We start from the raw sequence: 12,518 nt of genomic DNA, 5'->3' as shown, positions 1-12,518 counted from the left end.
CCTCACTAAAGTTCTTGATAAAAAACTAGAATGACATACAAATAAAGATTTCTATGAAAAATAGATAACAGATGGCAGTACCACAAAAGTTCAAATATTAAATTTACATTGTGGCCAGTGGGTTAAATGGCTATTTGGGGTAGAACATTAAGCCACCTCTAAACTCTAGTACTGCTAACACAGTAACAATAACAATCCCAACTGTTCAACTTCTAGTACTGCTTCCTCATATGTATCCCTATAGGAGGAGGGACAGAGAAAGATCTTCCATCTACCGGATCCAGTAGGTGAAGCCAGAAGCCAGGAGCTTCTTCTAGGTCTCAAGGCTTTGGAGCATCCTCCACTGCTTTCCTGGGGGCATTATGGCACAGTGGATTAAGCCACCCCTTGGAACAGTCACATTCCAGGGAAAGCCTAGGAAGCAGCAGATGATGGTTCAAGTGCTATGAATCCTGTTACCCATGTGGGAGCCAAGAATGGAGTTCTCAGCTCCTGACTAGGGTCTGTCTCGGCCTTGACTGTTCCAGGCATTTGAACAAGAGGCCACTTTGGATGCCTGCTTCCCTAATTAGAATACCTAGGCCGCTGCCAGAGCTCAGCTTCCAACTTCAGCTTCCTGTTAATATGTGCCTTTGAACATAGCAGGTGATACCTCAATGAAAATGAAACAGCAGGGGGCCCGGCGGCGTGGCCTAGCGGCTAAAGTCCTCGCCTTGAAAGCCCCGGGATCCCATATGGGCGCCGGTTCTAATCCCGGCAGCTCCACTTCCCATCCAGCTCCCTGCTTGTGGCCTGGGAAAGCAGTCCAGGACTGCCCAAAGCTTTGGGACCCTGCACCCGCGTGGGAGACTCGGAGAGGTTCCTGGTTCCCGGCTTCGGATCGGCATGCATAGGCCTGTTGCGGCTCACTTGGGGAGTGAAACATCGGATGGAAGATCTTCCTCTCTGTCTCTCCTCCTCTCTGTATATCCGGCTTTCCAATAATAAAATCTTTAAAAAAAAAAAAAAAAAAAAAGAAAATGAAACAGCAGATGAGAAACTTCACACATACTCTCTTGTCCATGTGTCCCACAAGGAATAAATGAATTCCATGTTGCACCCAAAATATCAAGAAACAAATGAAATATACATCTTTCATAAAACTTAAAAATTTTCAAATATTACATGCTGCTTATCTATGCCCATTATTTGTAAAATAATTTTGTAATTATTGGATTTAAGTTACACTACAGCTATTCACACAATGTTAGAAATTATACAACACTAGAAAATAAATTGATAATTTTTAATTATGTCTGCTACATAAATATGGATAGATCATAATAAATTCACAAGTATAAAATCTAAATTTTCCAACAAGTCTCGACATCTGGAAGCATACTGCACAACAGTTAGAAAAAAATAAGCTGTACTATGGAAAAGATTTAAATCTCTTATATGCTGCAAATTTCAGCAGAAAACTAATGCCAAGGTTCATTGAGAAAAACTATGATCATCTCCTACTTCCTCTAAGAACAAACAAGAAAGCCATTATTATCTCAGACTCTCTTCTGAAACGTATAACTCCTCTTACAATATAATGGAAAGTATGAACCATCGAAATGGCATTTTATAAAGCGGCATGAACACTGTATTCTGATTTTAAGATTCTTTTTTTTAATAAGGTTCTAAATACCAAACACAAATAATGTGGTTTTTTAAGTTTTATTTATCTGAAAGAGTTACAAAGACAGAGGGAGAGATAAAGATCTTCCATCTGTTGATTCACTCCTTCCCATTTTCCTCCCTAAATGGCCGCAATGGCCAGGACTGAGTCAGACTAAAGCCAGGAGCTTCTTCCAGGTCTCCCATGTGGTTGCAGGGTCCCAAGGCTTTGGGTCACTCCACTGCCTTCCCAGCCACTAGCAGGGAGCTGGATGGGACATGGAGAAGCTGGGACACAAACAGGCGTCCATATGAGCTCCCAACACATGTAAGGCAAGGATTTATCCATTGAGCCATCACGCTGGGCCCTCAACGATTTTTTAGGCCAAAACTTATATTCCACTTGTTCATGTTTCAACAGTATTTGTGGCCCAGGTGCAGCTGAATGAGATATGTCTTAAATATTTTAAACATCTACAGCACAGTGCAGTAGCCTAGTAGTTAAAGTCCACCCCTTGTATTCGCCAGGATCCCATATGGGCGCTGGTTCTAATTCCAGCTGCTCTACTTCCCTTTCAACTTCCTGCCTGTAGCCTGGGAAAACAGTCAAGGATGGCCCAAAGCCTTGGGACCCTGGCACCTGAATAGGAGACCTGAAAGAGGCTCAGGGCTACTGGTTTTGAATCGGCTCAGCTCCGGCTATTGCGGTCATTTGGGGAGTGAATTAGTGAACAGAAGATCTTTATGTTTGTCTCTCCTCCTTTTCGTATATCTGACTTTCTAATAAAATAAATAAATATTAAAAATATATTTTTAAGCATCTTTTAAGCTAACCATCAGAATTGGTGATGAATCTATCTCCACTGAACACAGTCCCCTTTATATCAAGATAACATTAAAGTCTCTTCTGACAAAGACCCAAATAATTTATTAGAGAAGGGAAAAATGAATAAAAGATCCTGTGCTGTCATTTTGTTACAATCAATAAAACAATTATCTTTTTTGGCTTAAGTTTCACCTCATGGACATCTGATCTGAAAATCTAGGTACAGTATTACTTTAAATAGTCCTCATCATTAAGTAATGAAAGTGAAAGCAGAGTTAGCAGCCAATAAAGAGACTTCACAACTGAACAATGAAACTAAAAGAGTAAGGCCAATACCACATGAACTATACTGATGATAAAAACCAACACAAGGCATCAGCATGACACAAATGAACACAAGTTTCAGTTGTTTCAGAATTCAACTTTTGAACCTCTCTCCCTACAGTTTCAAAATCCAAATTACGTGGCTTTTTATGTATGAGGTTCAGGAGTCCGAACTCTGTAACAATGAGCAGTTCTTTCCCGAGAGGTAAATGCATCAAATTTCAGTAACTACAAACTCAGCAACTCACTTATTACTCACATGGTCTCTCAGCACCATGATAACAAAAATGCAACTGATTAGGTTGATTTTTCAGGCTGTTTTATCACTTACTCCAGTGAACTGCACAAGGCCACAAACACTACAGAATAAAATCCTAGAGAATGCACGCAACAATGGAAAACCAAAACACCAGATCATAAGAAAAACCACTGCTCCAAATGTCAAATATAAAACTTCTAGTAGAAAAACATCTGGCTGACCTTGGGTTTGGAAATGGCTTCTTAGATAAAACACCAAAATTATGAACAACAAAACTTTGGATCCCACCCTAAACATTTAGAAAGACAAATCTACATTATAATAAGATCACAAGATTGGTTTGCACACTGAAATCTGAGAAACACTGATCAACAGCTTCACTTCAAGTCACAGAGCAAGAATATGAATCCAGAAGCAAGCTCCCCATCACCACCCCCAGCCTGGTAAGAAGACACCCGACCACACCTCTCCACAGCTCAAGCAACACCACATTTTTCACTACTCCCAGGGACTTCTCCCATCAACAGAGTTCTTTTCATTCTTTTAAACATTTTTTTTTTAGAAAATAAATAAATAAACTTTTTTTTTTGACAGGAAGAATTACAAAGAGAAACCTTTCGTTCACTGGTCCACTCCCAAAATGACCAGAATGACCAGAGCTGGGACACATCCTAAACCAACAGCTTCTCTGGGGTCTTCCACAAGGGCATGGGGTCCAGCACTTGGTCCATCTTCAGATGCTTGACCAGGAACACTAGCAGGGAGCTGGATCAACAGCGAAGAGCCAAGACTCCACCTGTACTATGCCACAGCACCTGCCCCAACAATTTTAAATCCAATCCCTCTTCTTATCAAATCTTTATGACTGCAAATGGTTGTCTGCACCAATATCTTCTCTAAATGAAACATCTCCAACTGCATCAAATCATTCAATTTACTCCTGGCATCGATCAGACTTTTTCTTATTAACAGACTCTACATCACCCATGTCTCTGAAAAGCTGTCTACTAAAAAACTGAACACAAGGGGAGCAACATAGTGGAACAGCTAGCTAATTCTGTTTTTTAAAAAAGATTTATTTATTTTCATTACAGAGTCAGATATACAGAGAGGAGGAAAGACAGAGAGGAAGATCTTCCATCCCATGATTCACTCCCCAAGTGACCGCAACGGATCGGAAGTGGAGCATGCTGGGCTGGAACTGGCGCGCATCTGGGATGCTGGCATCCCAGGATAAAGAATTATGGGCCTGGCACGGTGGCCTAGTGGCTAAAGTCCTCGCCTTGAACGTGCCAGGATCCCATATGGGCGCCGGTTCTAGTCCCGACAGCTCCCTGCCTGTGGCCTGGCAAAGCAGTTAAGGACGGCCCAATGCTTTGGGACCCTGCACCCATGTGCAAGACCTGGAGGAGATTCCTGACTCCTGGCTTCGGATCAGCACAGCACCGGCCGCTGCGGTCACTTGGGGAGTGAATCAGTGGACGGAAGATCTTCCTCTCTCTCCTCCTCTCTGTATATCTGACTTTTGAATGAAAATAAAATAAAATCTTAAAAAAAAAAAAGAAGAATCTTTCTGTCTCTCCTGTTCTCTATAAATCTGCCTTTCCAAATAAAATAAATCTAGCGATGAAAAGGTAAACAATAAAGAACAGGTCAGATCCTGTCCTTCCACCACAAATGCTTCTTCAGCCATCTTCCTGTAATTAAGAGATTAAGAGAGAAAATGAAAAAGTGTGAATTTAGCCACAAAGAAAAACATGAAATTAACAACCTAGATTAAAAAAAATTAACCAATATAAACAACTGTGCTATCTAAGTATTTCTAGATTCATGAAAAAAAATATTTTTTGAATGAAGCCAGAACACATTCCCCTTTAAAAAAAAATACAAAAAATCTATTTATAACATACGAGGTTTACGGCCCTGGCACTCAGCAAACAAGTATGAATAGGTCTTTGGCACAGCAGCTAAAATGCCCTCTGCTGGTGCATCCCTTAGGACACCAGTTCAAGTTTCAGTTGCTCTACTTCCCAACCCAGCTCCTTGTTTATTGCCAGGAAAAGAGGATAGTCCAAATCCTTGGGTCCCTGAACCCACTTGGGAAGCGAGGAGGAAGTTCCTGGCTCCCAGCTTTGAACCAGCCCAGCTTAGGCCAATGCAGTCATTGGGGTGGTGAACCAAAGTAAAGAAGATATCTCTCTCTCACTCTCTTTGAATTATTAAGAAAACTAAATAAAGCTTTAGGGCACGGCGCAATACTGTAGCAGCTAAAGTCCTCTCCTGGAATGTGCTGGGATCCCATATGGGCGCTGGTTCTAATCCAAGCAGCCCCACTTTCCATCCAGCTTCCTGCTTGTGGCCTGGGAAAACAGTCAAGGACAGCCCAAAGCTTTGGGATCCTGCACCTGCGTGGGAGACCAGAAGGAAGCTCCTGGTTCCTGGCTTCAGAATGACTCAGCTCCAGTCCTTGTGACCCCTTGGGGAGTGAACCATGGGACTAAAGATCTTCCTCTCTGTCTCTCTTCCTCTCTGTATATCTGCCTTTCCAATAAATCTTAAAAATAAATAAATAAATAAATAAATAAATAAATAAATACAGCTTTTATTTTAAAAAAAATACTCTGTGGGACACCCACATTCTGCATTTCAAACTTCAGGCTCCTCTACTTCATATCCAGCTTCCTGTACACACACACCTGGGAGCCAGATGCCAGCTTCAGTATTTGACTGTAACTCACATGGGAAAATCAGACTAAATTCCAAGTTATGCAACATGGTTGTTAATCCAACATCATGTAAAGATATTGGGACCAACAGGAGTCTAGGGCTGAAGCCCCTGAGGTCCCTTATGGGCACTGGCCGTTCCACCTCCCACCCAGCTCCCTGCTTGTGGCCTAGGAAAACAGTGGAGGATGGCCCAAAACCAGAAGTAGCTCCTGATTCCTGGCTTCGAATAAGCTCAGCTCTGGCCATTGGCGGCCATTTGGGGAGTAAACCAGCAGACAGAAGATCTTTCTTTTTCTCCTCTCTGAAAATCTGCCTTTCCAATAAAAATGGGTAACCTAAAAAAAAAAAAAAAAGTTGACAAATCCAAAACACAGATGCCAATGTTAAAATCTCCAGAGTTGGAACACTCTAAAAAAAAAAAGGATACTGTATCATAACCAAAAAACCATGGGTTCAGCTCAATAGAATTTAATAAATAAATAAATGAGAGAAGAGGCAACAATCTTCCCAACCATTCCAAATACAAAGTATTCCTGGAACAACATAATCACTGCTTCAGGCAAAATGCACTGATGAAAGCTAAAATGAGTGGGTTAATCTGCTTAAAAGATACATTTATTTTATTTGTAGGAAAGAAAGAGAAAGATCCCACCCATCAACTCCCTGTCCAACTACAACTGCTGAGTCAGGGCCTACACTACCAGCTGGGAATGCCACCCCTACCCCAGGAGAGTGGCAGGACCTCCTGCACGATCAGGAACCAGAAGAGACCACTGAACCTTAGTCCTCCGACATGAGACACAGGAATGTCAAGCAGCATGTTAACCACTAGGTTAAATGTCTGCCAGAACAGAAGAAACAGCCTCAGAAATCTAGTGCCAAGTATCACCTACTTTCTGCGGTGATCTTAACACAGACCCATAAACTATATGATACTCTTCTCTTCAGGTGGCAGAGCTAATTCGTTTCCCTGGAAGATTCAGTTTCACTCTCTTAATTTGTGGCCAACAAGTAAAGTAAAATAGCAAATGTCATCTCACCAGACGGAAGCTTTTTTGTTCTTCAAATTTTGTTTATTTGAGAACTACAGAGGGTTTACTCCCCCAAACTAAGAGTTGGGAACTCAAAGACTCCTGGTGAAGTTGTAGCAACCTAATTAATCTGAACCACTGTCTGCTCTACCTAAGACTCTGCAATAGCAGAAAGCTGGAGTCAGGAGCTGGAGCTCGGTACCAAGCCCTGGTAACTGGATATGGAACTGGGGCACATTCACTGTTAACCATTGGCCCATGAAAAACCTAACCAGGGCCCAGCGGCGTGGCCTAGCGGCTAAAGTCCTCGCCTTGAAAGCCCTGGGATCCCATATGGGCGCCGGTTCTAATCCCGGCAGCTCCACTTCCCATCCACCTCCCTGCTTGTGGCCTGGGAAAGCAGTTGAGGACGGCCCAATGCATTGGGACACTGCACCCGCGTGGGAGACCTGGAAGAGGTTCCTGGTTCCCTGCTTCGGATCAGCGCGCACCAGCCCGTTGCGGCTCACTTGGGGAGTGAATCATCGGACGGAAGATCTTCCTCTCTGTCTCTCCTCCTCTCTGTGCATCTGGCTGTAATAAAATGAATAAATCTTTAAAAAAAAAAAAAAAAGAAAAACCTAACCAACCCATCAAAGCTAACATTAGTAATAAGTCAAGCAGGTAGGAGGTACCCCAGTTAAGAAATAACAAGCGTATATTACTTCTCATCACTCTGATATTCTTCACCAAAATGCATAACCTCAGGTCAATCAGGAAAAAATCCAAAAGGAGCAGCCAAATTCTACAGATACACTGACCACTATGTTCAAAGGTATCAAAGAAAGACACGCAAGAAGAAACAAAGAAATTCTAACACAACCGAAGGAAACTAAGGAAGCATGGCATTTAAATGTAATGGGATCCTGGGACTGGATCCAGTAACAGAAAAAAGACATTAGTGGAAAATTTAGGGAAACCATAAGAAAAGTATAACTTAAAATGCTGAGGTTTTTTTTGTTTCTTTTGTTTCGTTTTGAAGACTTATTTTTATTGGGGGCCCACAGTGCAGCTTAGTGGCTAAAATCCTTGCCTTAATGTGCTGGGATCCCATATGGGCGCCAGTTCTAATTCCAGCAGCCCCGCTTCCCATCCACCTCCCTGCCTGTGGCCTGGCAAAGCAGTCGAAGATGGCCCAAAGTCTTGGGAACCTGCATCCACGTGGGAGACCCAGAAGAAGTTCCTGGCTCCTGGCTTCAGATGGGCACAGCATCGGCCGTTGCAGTCACTTGGGAAGTGAATCATGGGACGGAAGATCTTCCTCTCGTCTCTCTTCCTCTCTGTATATCTGACTTTGTGATAAAAAGTTTAAAACTAAATCTTTAAAATACTTATTTTTATTGGAAAGGTGGATTTAACAAGAAAAGGAGACACACAGAGAAAGATCTTCCAGATTCTGGTTCACTCCCCACATGGCTGCAGCAGCAAGAGCTGAGATGATCCAAAGCCAGGAGCCAAATCCAGGTCACCCACATGGGTGCCAGGTCCCAAGGCTCCGGGCTGTCCCCCACCACCTTCCTATGGGAAGTGCAGCAGCCAGGACACAAAACAGCGCCCAAATGGGATACCGGAAGATGTCAGACAAGGACCCTAGCCACTAGGCTACCACGGCCGGCCCACAATACTGAGTTCTTAAATTTGCTTAGTGTATCATCATTATATTTAAGAATACCATGTGAAGCCTAATGAAGTATGTACTAATTCTATACTGCCTTTACAATTTTTCTGCAAATCTAGCTTATTTTCCCAATAAAATGAATAAAACAAAGTTATAAGTAAATGAAAAGATACATAACTACACACAAATAGTAAGATAGTTGTTGTACAATATTGTCTTTCCTACTCAGAATTACAAAAGGAAACTAGATTAAACTTCCAAGCTTAAAAGTTTAATGGCGGCCTAGCGGCTAGAGTCCTCACCTTGGACGCACCGGGATCTCATGTTGGTGCCAGTTCTGGTCCCAGCTTCTGGCCTGGGAGAGCAGTCAGGACAGTCCTAAGCCTTGGGACCCTGCACCCTACTTCCAGAAGAGGCTCCTGGCTCCTGGCTTCGGATCAGCATAGCTCCTACCATTGCAGTCACTTGGGAGTGAATCATTGGATGGAAGATCTTTCTCTCTGTCTCTCCTCCTCTCTGTATATCTGATTTTGCAATAAAAATAAATAACTCTTGAAAAACAAATAAATATCGGGCCCGGCGAGATAGTGTAGTGGCTAAAGTCCTCGCCTTGAACGCGCCGGGATCCCATATGGGTGCCGGTTCTAATTCCAGCAGCCCCGCTTCCATTCTAGCTCCCTGCTTGTGGCCTGGGAAAGCAGTTGACGATGGCCCAAAGCTTTGTGATCCTGCACCCATGTGGAAAACCTGGAAGAGCTCCTGGCTCCTGGCTTCAGACTGGCTCGGCTCCAGCCATTGCAGCTGCTTCGGGAGTGAATCATTGGACTGAAGATCTTCCTCTCTGTCTATCCTCCTCTCTGTATATCCACCTTTCCAATAAATAAATAAAAATAAATAAATAAATAAATAAATCTACAGTAACCTTGTTCTAAGTGTACCACTTAGAAAAAGCAAAGTGAAAGCAATATTTACTAGGTTTCCTTTTCAAACTGACTAAGAAAACCACCAAAATGTCTTCCACTGGGTCAAAATACTCTTCAGATATTTTTTTAAAGAAAACCAAAATTATCAACAACTCATGTTTAATGTTTAAAAAAAGAGGAAAAATGAGATCAAATATGTGAAATGTCACACCAAAAACTTACAGAATCAAAAGATGTACCAACGAATTGAGAGACAAGAAACCAGATGTGAAGACAGAAGATACTGACATCAAGAAGATTCAATACTTCTTGTGACAAAAACTAAGTCACCAAGATGAGAAAATGCAGGTACTTCCTTCACTGCCCTCAAACAATGATACATAATATAAATGTCTTTGTAACTTAACAATTTTAAGATGGATGCTGGGGGCCCGGCAGCGTCGCCTAGCGGCTAAAGTCCTCACCTTGAACACCCTGGGATCCCATATGGGTGCCGGTTCTAATCCCGGCAGCTCCACTTCCCATCCAGCTCCCTGCTTGTGGCCTGCGAAAGCAGTTGAGGACGGCCCAAAGCTTTGGGACCCTGCACCCATGTGGGAGACCTGGAAGAGGTTCCTGGTTCCCGGCATTGGATCTTCTTCTTTCCAACAATAATAAATCTTCAAAAAAAAAAAAAAAAAAGATGGATGCTGGGATAACCAAAGAATGAAAAAGTGACCAAAAAAAAAAAAGTGGACAGTGGGAAGACGTGTTGGTTGGGGCACTCCCAAGTCCTGTACACCACAGGAAAACAAGAGATTCACAGAGAGACTTGATAAAAACAAGAACAACCCAAAGAACATCTAGTGCCCTTCATTCCAATTCTGCAACCAACTTCCTTTGTATTCCTGATTAGGGTGGCCTGAGACAATGGAGGCATCCCAGCCAGGGGATAATTAAACCCAATTGTGCACATGGCACTCTTTACCTTGGGTCTAAGTCAACTAGTGTTTGGCTTATCCATCCCTGCTGAGTTCCCACTTTAGGCAGCTGTATTCTCAAACACTTGAATCTCTCCTCTGTCAACTAAAATTCTGCCAAGGTTAGGTCAAAGAAACCTTGCTTTATGTGATTTTTACCACTTCACTATCTGTGTGATTTATTGCTGTCATTTCCTCATCTGTCAACAAATAAAACTAATGCCTGGGAGATAGGACAGCATTGTTATTATTAAGCTAAATTTGAAAAGAATGTAAGCAAGGTAAGCATATATATATATATATATATATTTTGAAAGGAAGTAGTATGGACCATCAAACTGCATCAACATAAAAGATAGGGTGCCTGAGGACAATCCCATACTAGAGTGTTGACAAAATCAAAGGTTAAAAAAAAAAAAAAAAAAAAAAAAGATGGCATCTCCAGCTTAGCAACTCTAATGTTGTCCACCAAACACCGGGCCTGTAATAGTTAGAGAGTGACAACTGTTCACTCTAAATCCGAGTGCTGAGCTTGGATTCAGGATTGATTTATAAAAATAGCTGCCACTGCTCTTTGAATCTCTTTGCGCCCATGACTGGGCAGTGTTACCCTATAGGCCCAGAGCAGCTGTATTTCCCTCACCACACCCATTTATTTCTCTGCCTAACCAGCCAAGCTGCGGGCAGCGCACAGCGTCCCCCCCCCCCAACCCCCAACCATCTCCGCAGCATACTACCCTCCCTCCTCCTAGGCTGAGTGAGCAAATTGCAAGCACAAATATCCCCTGATGCAATGCCACAACCATCCCTGGGAAAGAGCGGTGGCAGTTGCCAAAAGCTCAGCGCAGGGAAATGGGCGGGAGCGAGCTACGCTGCAGGGCTCTGCAGGCCGGCGGGAGGGAGACCCGAGAGGCCCTGGATACTCTAACTGGACCACAGGAGGGAACGCTGAAAAGGGGCTTTCCAGTAGAAAGCTGGGTTACGCTAACCTCTCCCCAGAAGCACATGGCTGCGGCCCGGGACTGGGTTCCCAAAGCTCCAAACTTCAAAGTCATCAAGGTCTCCTCCCCAAAACAGTGAACGCCATCTAATTTACATATTCCTGAAGGTAAGCAAGGGAACCCCCTCCCCAACACCACCACCAACTCCCAAAAATCCCCGCTGGGGCAACTTCACTAAAGCAGAGGAGTTTCAGACTACACACGGCAGAGGAACCTGCTCCATGTGCAAAATCACAATCTGCTCTGGACAGTTTCCAATGGCCCCTCAAAGTCCCCAAGCCTTTCCTTCCACCTCAGCCTTAATAAGACCACCACCCACCCACCCTGCCGCCGCCCGTCTCACCCTCGCAGCCAGACACACACGCCCGGGTCACCAAAATGCACCAGGGCCAATGAAGTGCGCAGGTAGCAAAGTCCAGGCTCTGGCCCGATTCTCCAGACCACCCCTCAGCCCCACCCATAACCCCTCCTGGACACCCAGGCTAAGGCTCACCTCAGTCCCACATCCCCTGACCTGCCCTCCCCCACAGCCTCAGGGAGCCACCCCAGGGCTCTCTGACACCCGTCCCGCCCTCCCCGAGCCCCACCCAGGGCCCAAGGCGGCAGCCGACCCTCGCTCGCTCCCGGGTTCAGCTCCATCCAGAGCCCAAGGCACACGGCTCCGCCCCACCGCGTCGGACCTCCGAACACCGACCTCGTCCTCCCACCTAGCCCACGGCGCCCCCCAGATCGCGCCCGGAAGACTCCGAAGGTCACTTCAGCAAAGGTCCCCCCCAATACACACATAACACACACCAGCCCGCCCCCTCCCGCGGCCACCCCCGCGTCCCACAGGCGGGCAGCCACCGCCCTTCTCCTCCTCGAGCGGGCCCTTGAGGGGATCCCGAGTGGCCGCGGGGCGAAGCTCGGGCAGTCCCCGCGCTGTGGGGAGCCCGCCCCTTAGAGATGAAAGGGAGGCATGCCCGCGGTTGCACTTACCCGCCGCCGCCGAGCAGGAGCCGGAGCCCGAGGGAGTCTGTAGAGGGCCGGGAGGAGCCGGGAGAAGTCGGGAGGAGCCGGTAGCGAGCAAGCGAGCCCGAGGGGCGGGGCGCAGGGAGGCGGCCGCTTCCTCGTCGCCCTCTTGAGGGCCGGCGTGAGGGCGGGACGCCGCCACCGACTACCCAGAGG

General features: G+C 45.1%; 1 protein-coding gene across 10 annotated transcripts in view; it reads right to left on the bottom strand.

Annotated features, from left to right (window-relative positions):
• Nucleotides 1-12,512, bottom strand: part of MAP4 (microtubule associated protein 4) — a 116,058-nt gene extending 103,546 nt beyond the window's left edge. For all 10 annotated transcript variants that reach the window (XM_058678690.1, XM_058678691.1, XM_058678693.1 and 7 more), the window contains exon 1: nucleotides 12,330-12,512. The gene's annotated coding sequence lies outside the window, so the exon portion shown is untranslated. The remainder of the gene's footprint in view (nucleotides 1-12,329) is intronic.
• Between the last annotated feature and the right edge of the window lie 6 nt (nucleotides 12,513-12,518).

The sequence above is a fragment of the Ochotona princeps genome, chromosome 21 (genome assembly GCF_030435755.1).
Source record: "Ochotona princeps isolate mOchPri1 chromosome 21, mOchPri1.hap1, whole genome shotgun sequence".
Classification (NCBI taxonomy): domain Eukaryota; kingdom Metazoa; phylum Chordata; class Mammalia; order Lagomorpha; family Ochotonidae; genus Ochotona; species Ochotona princeps.
Note: the sequence above shows the minus strand (reverse complement) of the source record. Positions and strands in the feature narration are given on the sequence as shown.